General features: G+C 46.6%; 1 long non-coding RNA gene across 2 annotated transcripts in view; it reads right to left on the bottom strand.

The window, feature by feature from the left end:
• Window positions 1-9,885: 9,885 nt before the first annotated feature.
• Window positions 9,886-15,187, bottom strand: part of LOC105714861 (uncharacterized) — a 47,674-nt gene continuing 42,372 nt past the window's right edge. Inside the window, exons 1-3 of one of the 2 annotated variants that reach the window (XR_001106910.3) lie at window positions 13,353-13,407; window positions 11,885-12,017; window positions 9,886-10,537 (exon numbers count right to left, since the gene is read on the bottom strand). This is a non-coding gene — a long non-coding RNA (uncharacterized LOC105714861). Of the gene's footprint in view, window positions 10,538-11,884; window positions 12,018-13,352; window positions 13,408-15,187 lie in introns of those variants that run through there. The other variant, XR_001106911.2, reaches the window with a different exon arrangement.

Below are 15,187 nucleotides of genomic sequence, written 5' to 3' on the forward strand. Positions count from 1 at the left end.
AGTTTTGGGGGTCGGAGTAGATCACAAAGCATGTGGTGGGGTCGGTGGAGGGGTGTCCCAGAGGAAAAGCATCATCTTATCTCCACTCAAACAATTATAAGAACACACAAGATCACTTAAGGAGTGACCAAGAAAGATTTCATCTGATGCTTTAAAAAATCAATAGGCTTTCCACAGAAAGATGAGAGAAGCATTCTGAACAGACAGAAGATAATGAGCATGAAAATCAAAGCATATTCAAGAGAAGGCGTAGTTTAATTTGCAAGGTGTATAGGAGTATTTGCATGTAGAGGAAAATAATTCTAGAAGAGGTCAGGTCATGAAGGACCTAGACAGAGAGGTTTTGTTACACATTTAAGAAGCCATAGAAGGCTGTGCACTGAAGGTTTCTGGGAGGGTATTCAGGTCTGAGCAGCACTTTAGAAACATGAATGCAGTGTACAGAACACAGAGACTATGGTTACAGTGAGGGGCATTTATTGAGGCCTAAACGAGGAGCCTCCTGCTGCTGCCTTCTCTCACTGTCTGTCCCGCAAGTCCGCATGTGTGTTTGGAGTCCCTCCCTGATTCCAGACCTATGTCTCCATCTCCCTGGAAGGTGTGTCCATTCTCAGGGCTCACAAGCTCTTAACCCAATGCACCCAAAGTGAAACTCTCCAAACCCTCTCCCCCGCTGCCCCATGCTCCCCATAGACATCTCATCTCATGGACTTTCCCTCGCCCACTTCCGCCTTCACAACCTCATGGCCTCCTTCATCTCTCCACGCTCATCATAGCCAGATCCTTTAGAGACTCCCTTGTATTTTTTCTTTTTCTACTAGACCCATCTCCTTTTAAAGTCCTCTCTGGAAACCCCCAAGGTCAAGGCATCAGCACATTTTCCTCTGACATTTGCCACACAGCCCAGTAATTGGTCAGCCTACTGCTAAACTCTCTCTGCTTCCCCCCATTCTCCATAGTTCAACCACAATCTTTTCTAAACACAAAATCTCATGATGCTATTTCTCCCTTTAAAGACTTTTCTGACCATTTCATGGTCTGTAGTATCAAGAAAAAACTCTTTCATTTGGCGTTTAATGCTTTCATAAGCTGACACCAGCCACTCACTCTTCCAGTTTTGTTCACTGCTACTCCCCGGTAACATTGTGGCAGAAATTGAGGGACTCTTGGCTCTCAGCATTCAGCTGCCATACCCTTCCTGGAAGCAGCCACTGATGGGATTAGGCCCCAGTTTGTTAAACTAGAGAGAAAGGGCCTTAAGACAGAAGGAAATCCTGGATGTGTGTGTCTGTTCAGGACAGAGGTAAGGGAACGGGAGAATGAGAATCTATCAGTTAATTCTTCAAAAATTCTATCTGGCACCCGGTCAAATAAAGAGACATATGCTACTTAAGAAATGTTTGAATTGTTATATGTTGAAAGACTGAAAAAGGGCCTTCAAAAGAAACAACAGATTTGGATAATGTCTTCCTCTCCAAGGGGCTGCCCTGGTGAGCGCTCAGGCTGGGGCTTTTACAGGTTCCTCTATGATGCAAAGTGGAGATTCCCAATTCTTCCTCTTGCGAGAGGCAAAGCTTCAAGGAGAGCATGGGAGGACAGCTGGGCTGACGAGCCTTAATAAACACCGGAACCCATGGGCCAGTGGAATTGGCGGATTATAACTAATTAAGCTGTTTTTTCTTCTCTGACCCTCTGGCTCTGTTAAAATAGATGATCGAAGTGAAATAAATTTTGGCTGACTTGATGGTGTCTTGTCAGCACTGGAATCAGGACACCTGGGTTCTAATTCCAGATGTGTCTCTAACTAGCTCCATGACCCAGGGCAGTCCCAGCCTTTCTCTCAGCCTCTGCTTCCCTATTTACCTAACAAGAGGACTGGACTCATTTGCACAGGCCCCTGAAGACTCAATTCTCTATTTCTTCAATTTCATACCAATACAAGTATTTCCCCTCTTTCTACTTATCTACCTCTGAATTTTACTTTTTGAATGACTTCAGTCCTCATCTTCTCTTTATTTTTTCTCCTCATTCTATCTGCTCAGCCAAGCAAGGTAGAGTACTTGCCCAGTCATTTTCCAGACTCTTGACTTGGGTTTACAGAGTGCGTTCTGCCCACTGAATGTGTTCAGGACTTCTGCCTCCTTGGCTAGGACCCCAGCAGCCAATAGACCTTGGCATCTGTGCTGCCTAGGATCCTTTCCAGGGCTGAAGGAAGATGAGGCCTTCAGACACTGATGCATGTGACGTCTTCCTGTTACCAAAACTGTAGCATCCTTCAACGATGTTACCTGTTTGGATGATCTATTTATGAAATTGATTTTTCAAAAGGGAAAATAAATTCAAACGCAGTGTAAGCGGCCCTAAAAAATGCAGCGATGAAACTAAGATCATGCCGGTCATTCTGACAGGAAGGAAAGCCTTTCGGTCTTTGCAGGCTTGGCACAGCCTCGACATTTTGGGGATGGGTGTTCTTGGATCCCTTGAAGTCAATACACCTCATAATAAGGGCTTTGAGCGATATATATGTATATATGAAACAAAGGTTAGGATTTTACTCCTCAAAGACAAACATCTGGATGAATGGCTGAGTTTTCCACTTAAGAAATGACGTCTTGGCTTCACCTTAGCTCAGATGGCGTGATGAACCACCCAACCCCAACTTCCCAGGGACCCTTGAACAAGTGGCTAGAGGTACTCGGCAGCCTCGTCTCCATCAACCTGTGAAGTTGCTTATGGTGTTAAAATGTTGCCAGAGATCAAGGATGGCCAGACAAACACCAGCTAAATCTAAAAAGAAGTCAGAAAACTAATACAAGCTTAAAATACCAAGTTCAGCACAGATATACTTACCTCTTAGGCTTACTTCATTTACCAACCTCACATGACACGGGGAAGAGTTCCTGAAGAAAGTTTTCCGACTGATTGTTTAAAATCTTTTCCTCTCAATAAAGTCTTTTCCAAGTACACAAGTGTTCAGTTTCATTCCATAGCCCAACCTTTTAATCACCTGCCTTTGGCAACTCTGATTTATTTATTTGACAGTATGTATTGAGCATCTGCTATAGGCCAGGCACTGGATTAAGATGGCAGGAAGCCAAACCAGACACAGTCCTGACCTGCGAGGGCTCATGGGTAAGTCAGGAAACACTATGCTGAAAAATGGCAAATGGTGAGATGTGTGCCAGGAAAAGACACGTGGAAAGGAAACTCACTCCTGGAGGAAATCGAGAAAGAGAATGGTTTGGTTTTCTTGGTAATCCATAGACAATCAGGGCCGGGAGAGACTTTACAGATTATCTGTCCCAACACCCTCATTTTATAAATGGAAAACAGAGAGGGGACGAGTCACACAGCTCTAAAGCTGGGGCCAATGCGTAATGAATTCTTTCTCTTTCACTGGCTGATAACTCCTACGTCTCTCAAATCGTTTCTGAAAGTAGGTAAAATAGAAATCATAAATATACGACTGATAGAAATCTATTTTGTTTTCCAACTAAAAATCTGCAAGATATCCCTCACCAACATTTGTTTTAAAAGGTGATTATTCTTGGAAGATTACTGTCATCGGTTCACTTTCTGTGCCTTGCCTGGATATTTTAAGTTGTTCCTTATTCCAGCATTCCTATCACTAGTCTCAGCTATCACAGTCCTTTGTAGAAAACATCATCATGATTTTTTGTTGTTTCTCTACATTCATACAGCACGTTGGAATTTAAGAAGCATTTTCAGATCCATTACTTCCTCTGGGGGAGTCACGTTGTCGGCTTGATAACTTTAGAGGGACATGACAAGTAGAAGGAGGCTTGGAAAGGAGCTAAGCACGTGGTGACAGTGCTGGGGAATAAGACCTACAAAGCCAGGCGACAGAAGTAGGATGCCTGAGACTGCTCTTATGGGGCTGATCATCAGAGCAATGCTAGGCAATGGATTTCAAGTCCATGAAGTCTAGTCAGCTGGAAGGAAGCAAGTCAATAAGTGCGTACTGAATAACACCTGTGTGCAGGGCACCATGTTAAGTGGATTCAAAGATGAATGACCAATGTACCCTCTTCAAAGAATGTTTCGAATTTCTGTTCAATCTCCTTAAGCCACAGGGAGTGGAAGGCATGAGTGAGCAGAAGCCACTGGGCAGAGAGAAGTGGGTGTACCAAGCTCCTGCTGTGTGGCCTCAGCTTCTCCAGGAGGTTTGGACTTAACCCCTGCTAGTGACTCAAGCTAAGGCCCTTCATGGAAGAATGGGCTGCCTCCCCAGGTCTTGCTGGAAGGTGACATGAGTGCGTTTCGGCGGAGGTGGAGGGTGATCTGTGACGGAAATCGTAGACCCTGGTTCTGTTCCTCGAACACTTCAGGTTGAACACTTGGGCAGAACTTCATTATAAAGCCATTAAGTGGATTCTCATGAGTGAGTTCCTGTTGGCCTTATAGACAATAGGGTTTTAATCATGTTTATCTAGGCTAAGAGAGGCCAAAATCGGGGCCCCATGTCTGAGTGCTGCTAGAGACGTAGAGGAGCAGCTAAGGATAGCCCGGAGGATGATCACAGGACTGGAACAAGGAGCACCCAAAACCAGGTGACAGGCCATCAGGAGGGGTGACAGAAACAAGCTGCAAACCACCTGGAAATACATGAAGGGTACGAAGAAAGTTCCACAGAACTCTCAAATCAAAATGTAGAGGAAATGCAGGGAGGGGAGAGGATGTGGGAGCTGGAGGTCTACAGCATCGTTACAAAGCAACCGGGAAGATAAAGACTTCGGAAAGGAGAGACACATGGGAACTAGTCTTATACAGGCATCTCTCACTAGTCGTGGGGACTTCAGACCTACTAGAGTGTTTCATCCTTCTGGACAGCAGCATCCTTCTCCTTGCTAATTTAAAATAGCCCCTGGCTCTCTCACCAGATTGACCACAACCTCCCAAGCAGACCCCTTGGCATCCCTGTGCTGGCCCCACCTACCCTCTCATCCTTCTTTCCCACTGCTCCCACTTCATCCTGAAGATTCCCTCCTCCATAGCCTCTTTCTGGATCTCTCCCACAGATGTCTTATCCTTCAAGGCTCACCTAACATGCCACCTCCTCCAGGAAGCCTTTCCTGATCCATGCCACCAGATGGTTGCATGCTCCCTCCGGGAACCGTACAGCACATCATCCCTCTTTATGACACTTGCATTTCCTCCTGCATTCTAATAAATTGTGTGTTTGTCTGAGCTCTCGCCCCCATCCCTCCTTAGAAAATTTCAAGGGAAGAGACCTGATCCTTTCACTTATGTATTCACAGTGCCAGGGCAAGAACCAGTGTGCCACAGACACTCAATAAATGTGAAATTGCATTTCGGCCCATGTATGCCTTGGACAAAGTTTCTGTGTTCCTTTAGAGGTTATGACCTGTGCTGTACAGTGGGGCAGCTCGGACTTGAACACTTGCCTCTCTCACTAGCCAGGTGATCTAGGGTGACTCAATTCATCTCTGTGCCTTGGTTTTCTATTCTGTAAAATGAGCACAACAGGACCTACCTCCAAAAGACATCATGGTAGTCTTCACATGTTGTCTGGACATACTGTGAATGCTCAATAAATGTAAGCCAGTATTAGCAACGCGCAGTACCAGGGACATAATTTCCTCTCAGTTGTCAAGAGTGCAGTGATTCATATGCTCCATTTCTACCTGGCAGTCTTTATCTTCTGTAAAGCACATCTTTGCACAAAGCAGCTCTGTATCATTTCAATGGTGTTAGCTATCTGGCAGCATGTATCACAGGAATGTTAGTAAGCCATTTGTTAACTAGGAACCAAATGTACCAATCAAAGAGATTTTCCTCAAAGTGATTTGCCAGTTCATCCACCCATCAAGGCTGTGCCATGATGAGCTGTGTGAGTCCTCCAAGGCCTGAAAAAACGAAAATGAACAAAACAAAACCCTATTCTCATGTTGATCACCGTCTCCTAGGGCAAATATAGCAAAGACCTAGATAAAGCTATATAAAGAGGCTGTGAGAGTCCAAAGAGGCGGGTGCCCGCCCCTGTGCACAGTGAGGAAAGACTGGGGAAGTGGGAACAGGACCAGCCCTCACGGAAGAGGGGGCATTCCAGCTGGGCTCTGCCAGGTGAGTAGGAAGAGGTTGTCAGAAAGAGGAGGTAGAAGCTTCTCCAAGAACAGGAAGCAGCGTGTGCAAAGAGATGGAGTCCTTGAGTCCGCATTTGGCAAATGCTGAGGTTGGTGGCCCTAAACGGCACTGAACATCAGTCTACTTCTTCTAACACTGATGTGGATTTTATTTAAAAGAAAAACACTTCCACTAAATTAGTTATGAATCCCAGAAGAGATTATCTCATTGCTAATATAAATGCTCTGTTCTTATTTCTTCCCAAATGATTTGATGGTTATTTTTCTGAAGCATATTTCTGATGTCTCTTGAAAACAAGCGCCTTCAGAAAGTCTGTTTCAGCCCAGAAGAAAAAAATCTCAAAAGTAGCCCGGGATCACAACTACGTAGCCCATCCAAGGATCAAATTCTTCGTATTCTCTAAACTATCCCCAGCACATGGAGTGATTTCAGCTCTTCAAAGCCAGCAGAGAGATAAGTTCATTGAAACTCAAGATGAGCTGGCACAGAACTCATTGTATCTAGTTCCATTTGTTCCTTCAGTTATTCTCTGAGGACAGTGGATGGTGAATGCAGCCAGAGGTCTCTTTCAGAAGAGCACAAATGGAGGAGGAAATTTTGTTCATAGCTTTGCTGGGACAATGTTTGGCCAAATGCAGTGTGACCTGAGGCCAGAAATTGCCACTTTTTGTCTCCAGAGCAGACGGGCAGAGAGGTGTAATGGATTTAGCAAGATAAAGACTTGGACCCAGAGAAAAAGAAACACACACACACACACATATGCACACACGCACTCTTCATGGAAAAATCAGACTTCGCTTCCACCTCTCGAGGTGGGAATTGTAATCTCACTGAAATTATGGAGACAATGCTAAGGTCGTATTACACAAAGCCGTGTCTATCAGTGACGGGTGGTCTCTTGGGAATGAACTATTTAAACAGCCATTGCGTGTACAGAATTCATGATCTGAGCAGATTTTTCCTGAAAGAGGCAACTTGGCTTGTTGGGATCCGAACTGTTGCTTATTTGATTATTTTCCTTTTGGTCTCCGACCCTGGGGTCTCAGTGTCAGCTGCAGACTGAAAGCTGCAGGCTGCAGGGAGAGATGGGACAGGAGTGGCCCTGGGGGCCTCTGAGCCCTGACTCCACGTGTCCCACTGGCCAGCCCTCCCTGGGCCAGGTTAGGCAAGCCAATCCATTCTCTGTGGTTGCTTGAAATTTGTGGAAAAGAAAGAGGACGAGGCTGTGTCATCACTGCGTGCTTGAATAAATCACTTCGCATTTCTAGACCTTAGGTTTCTCACTTATTAAGGGAGTAGGAGTGGGAGACCAAGCAAACCCTCAGGTTCTGAAAATTTTCTGATTTAATTGATCTGGAAAAGGGATCGTTTCCACCATTTTGGTTTAGGAATATTTTATAGGGCCCAGGGTGCATGGGTTCCTTGAATTCCTCGGGAGGGACCAGAGTGACTTGGTGGTTGTGGTCGCAGTTAACCTGAGCAGCAAAGACTGCTGGGTAGAGACTATGGCCTGCTTTTCAGAACCAAAGGCTTCACATATTTGAAACGTATCTTATGGAGGCATGTTACAGAGGAAAGAGCACAAGACTTAGAATAATTGTCCTAGATTTGAGTCTAGCCACTGAACTAACTCACTGAGATTGTGACCAGGACACACCCCCATTTGGGGGCCTCAGTTTACTTGTGGGTGAAGCGAATATGGTGGTAGACAGACTCCCAGGAGGCTCCATGGGCCATGCTTCCTGGTGTACATGCTCTTGTGGGATCCCTTCCCTCCAGTGTGAGCAGAGCCTGTGACTTGATTCTAACCAACAGAATATGGCAATGGTGGTGGATGTCAGTGTCATGATATTAATATATTACAGCAGACTTGAACACCCATCTTACTAGCCGGCTCTCACTGTCAGCTGTCTCCCTTGCTGGCTTTGATGGAGTAAGCTGCCATAGAGAGAGGTCCCGGAGAGGAACTGAGGGTAGCCTCTGGCTGAGGGCCCACAAGAAGCTGAGGCCCTCAGGCCAACAACCCTCAAGGAACTAAATTCTGTCAACAACAACCTGAGTTTGGAAGCAGATCCTTCCCTGGTCAAGCTTCAGATGAAATCCCAGCCCTGACTGACCCATGGATTAAAGCATTGTAAGAGAATCTAAAACAGAGGAATCAATTAAACTGTGCCTGGACTCCTGACCCACAGGAACTGTGAAATAATAAATGTGTTGTTTTAAAGTACTAAGTTTGTGGTAATTTGTTATGCAGCAATAGATAAGTAACACAACAAAGCATTTAGAACCTTCCGTACCTGACATCCTATGAGCACGACAATACTCTCCTTATGATATGAGCATTACACATGCAACAAAAACCACACTCACACAAACAGGTCCACATTCACACACACATTGTAAGCTGCTGTTACTGTGCTGGGTTAAGAATTAATCCATCTTGCTACAATTCCTAGGGTACTTGTTCTGTTTTTAGATTCTTATTTAATCAGAACTCATTTCGAGGCTTCTTACTGCTGATCATAAACACCAGGCTCACACACACAGGTCCACACTCACACACACAGGTCCACACTCACACACAGGTCCACACTCACACACAAGTCCACACACACACAGGTCCACACTCACACACACAGGTCCACACTCACACACACGTCCACACACACAGTTCACATTCACACACACAGGTCCACACTCACACACAGGTTCACACTCATACACACAGGTCCACACTCACACACAGGTTCACACTCACACACACAGGTCCACACACACAGGTCCACACTCACACACAGGTCCACACTCACACACACAGTTCACACTCACACACAGGTCCACACTCACACACAGGCCCACACTCACACACAAGGTCCACATTCACACACACAGGTCCACACTCACACACAGGTCCACACTCACACACAAGGTCCACACTCACACACACAGGTCCACACACACACACAGATCCACACTCACACACACAGGTCCACACACACACACAGGTCTGTACTCACACACACGGGTCCACACTCACACACACAGATCCACATTCACACAATCCACACTCACACAGATCCACACTCAAGATCCACACTCACACACACAGGTCCACACTCATACAGGTCCACACACACACCGGTCCACATTTACACATACAGGTCCACACTCACACACACAGGTCCACACACACAGATCCACATTCACACAATCCACACTTACACAGATCCACACTCCCACAGGTCCACACTCATGATCCACACACACACACAGGTCCATACACACACACAGATCCACATTCACACAATCCACACTTACACAGATCCACACTCACATAGGTCCACACTCACGATCCACACTCACACACATAGGTCCACACTCACATACACAGGTCCACACTCACACACACAGATCCACATTCACACAATCCACACTCACGCAGATCCACACTCACACACATAGGTCCACACTCACACACACAGGTCCACACTCACACACACAGATCCACATTCACACAGATCCACACTCACGATCCACACTCACACACATAGGTCCACAGTCACACTCACAGGTCCACACTCATACACATAGATCCACATTCACACAATCCACACTCACACAGATCCACACTCACGATCCACACTCACACACATAGGTCCACACTCACACTCACAGGTCCACACTCATACACATAGATCCACATTCACACATTCACACGATCCACACTCACACATACAGGTCTACACTCACACATACAGATCCTGCATCTGGCTGATTTTAATTAAGGCTGAACCTGAAATAAAATGGCTCCAGCAGGGAAGAGGATGCCTCTGAGAGATTCTGAGGACAGGAGGCAAGAGACTTTGGTTTATTTGGTATTATTGGTCCTGACAGGCAGGGTCAAGTAGAAGAATGTGAATGAATGAAGCCTGCAGAAGAATTGGTCTAGCAGGGGAGCCCCATTTCTGGGCCAAAACATATGGCCACCTATAACCAGCAGCTAAAGGTATTGGACTTTACATACAGAGTTGCCCAGACCAAGCATAAGGGCCTCAGTGAGCTGCATGCTAACATTTTGTTACTTCCCAAGTCTGCTTTTCTGGAATCCTGACGTCCCCTATAAAGAAAATCCGCACTGTGGACTGTCTCATTTTAGACATGAAAGGAATGGACCTGAAGTCTGGCTACTGTCTGAGGTGGTGGCTGTCCGAAGGTTCCAGAGTGATGCCAAGGAAACATGGCTCAGCCGTGTCTCCAAGAGGAGAAGGAAGTCCATGCTTCTGCCCACGAGCCTTCTGGGCTCCTGGTGAGCTGTCATTTCCTGTTCCAGGAGAGTTTGATGGGTGTTGATGCAGCAGCCAACTCAGGAGCCAGAGGAGGAGGTGAAGACACCGAGAAGATCAGAGCAGGGCTGGGAGCGAGGAGGGCAGTTTAATGCTTTTGAATGATGAATTTCTGCCCTTAGAGACCTAGTACGTAGTGTTACTTTCCGGGGGGATAACCCGTCCCCACAACACCTGCTTTGTCGTTAAAGGATGATCCACTTCTGCCAAAGAAGAACATGAAGGACAGGCACGTAAGACACATTAAATGACAAAATATAACCTGAGAAACACAGACAAGCGGGCAAACTCAGTTCATTGAGCCAGGGGGATTTGGATAAACCTCTCAGAGAGGGGAATCTCTGGTGACCCCCTGAAAGCCCCAGCAAAAGGCTGAATTGGGGAAGGGTTAACTCAACTTCCACCTCCGGGGTTCAAGAGATTCTCCTGCCTCAGCCTCCCGAGTAGCTGGGATTACAGGTGTCTGCCACCACGCCCAGCCAATTTTTGTATTTTTAGTAGAGATGGGGGTTTCACCATCTTGGCCCGGTTGGTCTCGGACTCCTGACCTCGTGACCCCACCCACCTCGGCCTCCCGAAGTGCTGGGTTAATGGGCATTTCTTGACGAAGTGATTTAAGCTCTGAAAGTCTGTTGCTCACGGCCTCAGCAGAAGGCCCCTGGAGTCCCAGGTTTGGGACAGGGCAAAGTGTCCCTCAGGCGGTCTCCTGGCCTCGGCCCCTGAGCAGCGATGGCAGCCTCCGGGGCAGCGCTGGAACCCACGGCTGGGCGGGGAAAGCCCGACACGCGGCCCGGCCGGGGGCTCGGGGGCTCGGGGGCCCGGGGGCTTGGGGGCCCGGGGGCTCGGGCGTCTCTGCCCCACGCCGCCCACAGCGGCCGCGCCGGCCCTGGGCGCAGACGAGGGACACCGCGGAGCCCCCTGGCCCGGCCCTGCCTTTGTGGCGCGGCGGGCGCGCCCGCTTTGTCCCCCTGGCCCGCACGCCCCGCCGCGCGCCGCCTTCTGCAAGGATCACCCCCGCCGCGGCGCCATACCTGGCCCTTTGTCACCAGCTGCCAAAGAATTCAGAAAATCAAATTTATTTCCCGATTACAGCCGGAGCGCCCCTTTGTGCACAGGGGTCTCTTTAACTGTTGAAATTCCAGCAGACATTGTGCAGCCCTTTATGGCGCAAAATAAAAGCCGCCCCGCTTCTTGCCCCGGCCCCCGCCGCCCCTCCCGGCTCCCCTGACTTCCAAGCCCCTGTGGGAACCTGGGAGGGACCTTCTCTCAATAAAAACGCTTACGAGCCCGAAGACATTGGGGCTCGAGTGTCTTGCCAGCTAAAGGGGATAAATCAATGGGCATCTTGAGTTCGGGAGGGTGTATTTCCCTTTTTCTCTGGGAATGAATAGATGAATGGTAACTCCGTTTCTTACCAGCCCAGCGCTGTCCGCAACTCGCCTGGACAAGTCCAATTTCATTCTTTTCAGCAGGACTAGCTCCTGCGCGCTGCAGAAGACTTGGGCTGATCTGAAAGCGTCTCTCCGGTTGTAAGTAGGTCTTCCGCACCTGGAGATGAAAAAAAAAGATGTTACTATTATTTTCCTCGATTACATTGACATTGCCTGAAAAGGAATACAAAACATTGCCTTGCAAAGATTTTTTAACCTTTCTTTTCTTTTCTTTTTCTTTTTTTTTTTTTTGTGATTCTGCAGGGAAATAAATGTATGTCTTTTATATTTTTGAGAAAACTAAAAAGAGAAAAAAGGCAATCTAGAGTGGACACAGCTGACAGCATGTATTCCCACACTTTTTGAACACTCATAAAGCAACGAATAAGAGAGACAAATAGGCACAAATCTACTAACCCATCAATTATCAGCCCAATAATAAATGCTCCCATGAAAACAGTTACAAAGGCCGTCATAATTTTTACTCTCATGATAAAATATTTAGCAGCATAACTTGAATTACATAGTCATGGTAGAAAACTGTATTGGAAGAATTAGGTCCATTAATTGTAAATCATACACTCTATAAGGCTTTTGCAAGCTCTTAAGAAGAATAACATATATTTTTATTATAGAATAATAATTATTCTTAACAATATATATATTTAGCACTTAGGAAGCATTTTTTTTCACCATCTTCTTTTTTTATCGTAAGAGTTTAAGGTACCACTCAGTCATTCTGTGACTAAAGCAAGTGATTATAAATCAACGCCACATTTGCTAACAAATGGTATTCCTCTCTTTATACACATCTGTGTGTCTCCTCACACACAGGCATACATGCACACACATACGCGCACACACACAAAAGTGCTTGGCCCACTCAGCCTCCCCATAATTTCACAAAAGAGTGACTCTAATGTTTTCTGCCTCGTGGGGAGCCGGTGGGCACGGCAGTGAACTGGATACCTACACCAGAGAAGGCCTGAGAGGCGTAATCAAATAAGGGAACCACTTGAACTGAACTCCCAGCAGGAGCGGGAGGGAGGCCTTGAGAGGTTACACGTAGTTTTTATGCAGCCTCGCAGGAGAGCACCAACTTCCTGCTGCTAGAAATTTGTCTGCAAATTTTTTCCTCATTCAGACAGAGAGCTGGGGTCCAGGAAACACCGGGTTGATATGATAACTTGATTAAGTCTGGGGACAGATGACACGGGAGCACCAAGTGGACTCAAAGGAACCTGTGCTCTTCTCTTTAACCTCTCCTTGGGAGCCACGAATTCTATCTATTAATGTATCAGCCTCCTGGCATCCCATAAAGACGTTGTCTGCCTAAATGTATGTCAGTCATTTGCAGGGGCCTTTGTGGAATTCCCAGCACATTTTCATTTCTCTTCTCTATTTGAAAAAATAAAATTTAAACTGATGGGCTTGACAAAGGTTCACAGTCCACCTCCTCCCAAATCGCTTTGAAGGTGTAAGTTAAGTTCATCAGCAAAAACATTCAAAAAATCCTGAAATGAGCCTTGGGCAGCTGGGGCATATCCAGGAGAGAGAAACTACAAGGAAGAAGTGTTTGGAAACCACATCCGGTAAAGCATGGATGGAAAAACCAGGGATTTACCTGGAGAAGAGAAAACACAGAGAGGATTTGGGAGCTGAAGAAGTGCCAATGGGAAGAAGGATGAGAGTTTGCTGTGGGTCTCAGGACAGAGCCCAGGGAGAGACAGGCGTTCACCAAGTGCCAGCAAAGTGCCTGGATGAAAAATGGGCCACGTGCTGGAGCCGCCCCTGCGGATGTGAGGAAATCAGCAGTGTGGCCACAGCTGCACGAATCACAGCTGCCTCTCCTGACATCTGATCCAGCAGACAGGCTGTCATTGACAGGCTGGGAACCTCAGCTCCAAATACTGTGGGTTTTTTAAATTTGAAGGTTAATTAACAAACAATAAGTTTTGTATCCACCACCCCAGTCAAGATATACAGCATTTCTACTACCCCTGAAAGGTCCCTAGTGCCCCTTTCCAGCCCATCACATCCCACTCCACCTCCTAGGCAATCAGTGTTCTTTTTTTTAAGAGACAGATTCTCACTCTGTTGCCCAAGCTGAAGTGCAATATCAGGGTCATAGTTCACTGCAACCTGGAATTCCTGGGTTCCAAGTGATGCTCCTGCCTCAGCCTCCCCAGTAGCTAGGACTATAGGTGTGCACCACCACACCACCTAGTTTTTCAGTATTTTTTTTTTAGAGATGGGGTCTCTAACTACTGGCCTTAAGCAATCCTCCCACCTCAGCCTTCCAAAGTGCTGGGATTCCAGGCATGAGCCACTGTACCTAGTTGGCAATTGCTGTTCTGATTTCTATCACTCTCAATTAGTTTTGCCTGTTTTTAGAACTACATTTGCTTGGGATAATACAGTATGTACTCTTCTGTGTCTGGTTCCTTTTATTTAGATAATGCTATTGAGATTCATCCATTGCTCATTTTTATTGCTGAGTGTATTATCTAGGAGAGCAACACACAGTTTGCCCACCCATTCTTCTGCTGATGTGTATTTATGTTGTTTCCAGTTTGAAGGTATTGTGAATATAGCTGCTATGAACAGTCTGATAATATTTTCCATTTCTGAGTCATAGGATTAGGATATATTCCAAATGCTGTTTTAAACAAGACTGCAAAGCAAGAAAAGACTGAGGTCATGAAAGGTGTCATCTTCAGTCAAAACCGGGAAGAGTTTCTGGGACTTGACAGTTTCTAGCTATTGTCCTCACCTTCCCCAGACAGCACAAGTTGCATCCTTGTTCCTCTCACCGGTGGGCAGAAGGCACATACTGAGACTGATCTAGGGCATCCTGGAAGTCTTCATGAGCAAGAATATCCCATCTCAGCAAAATGGGTATTGGTATCCTTCCAGCTTACTCAAAATATGTGTATTCCCATCTACTGAGCTCCCACTGTGTGCTGGGCCTTGTGGGTGCACAAGAAGCCATAGGGCGAGAGAGACAAATTTGATGAGGGCTCCATCTTTAAAGTGCTTGCAGCCAGGGATAGTGGCTAATGCCTGTAATCTCAGCACTTCTAGAGGCCTATGCAGGTGGATTACCTGAGGTCAGGAGTTCGAGACAAGCCTGGCCAACATGGTAAAACCCCATCTCTACTAAAAATACAAAAATTAGCCCAGCGTGGTGGTGTACACCTGTGATCCCAGCTACTCGGGAGGCTGAGACAGAAGAATCACTTGAACCCAGGAGGCAGAGGTTGCAGTGAGCAAGATTGTGCCATTGCA

This window comes from Aotus nancymaae, unplaced genomic scaffold, assembly GCF_030222135.1.
Source record: "Aotus nancymaae isolate 86718 unplaced genomic scaffold, 86718_ANA_hifiasm-v0.15.2.pri h1tg000067l, whole genome shotgun sequence".
Lineage (NCBI taxonomy): Eukaryota > Metazoa > Chordata > Mammalia > Primates > Aotidae > Aotus > Aotus nancymaae.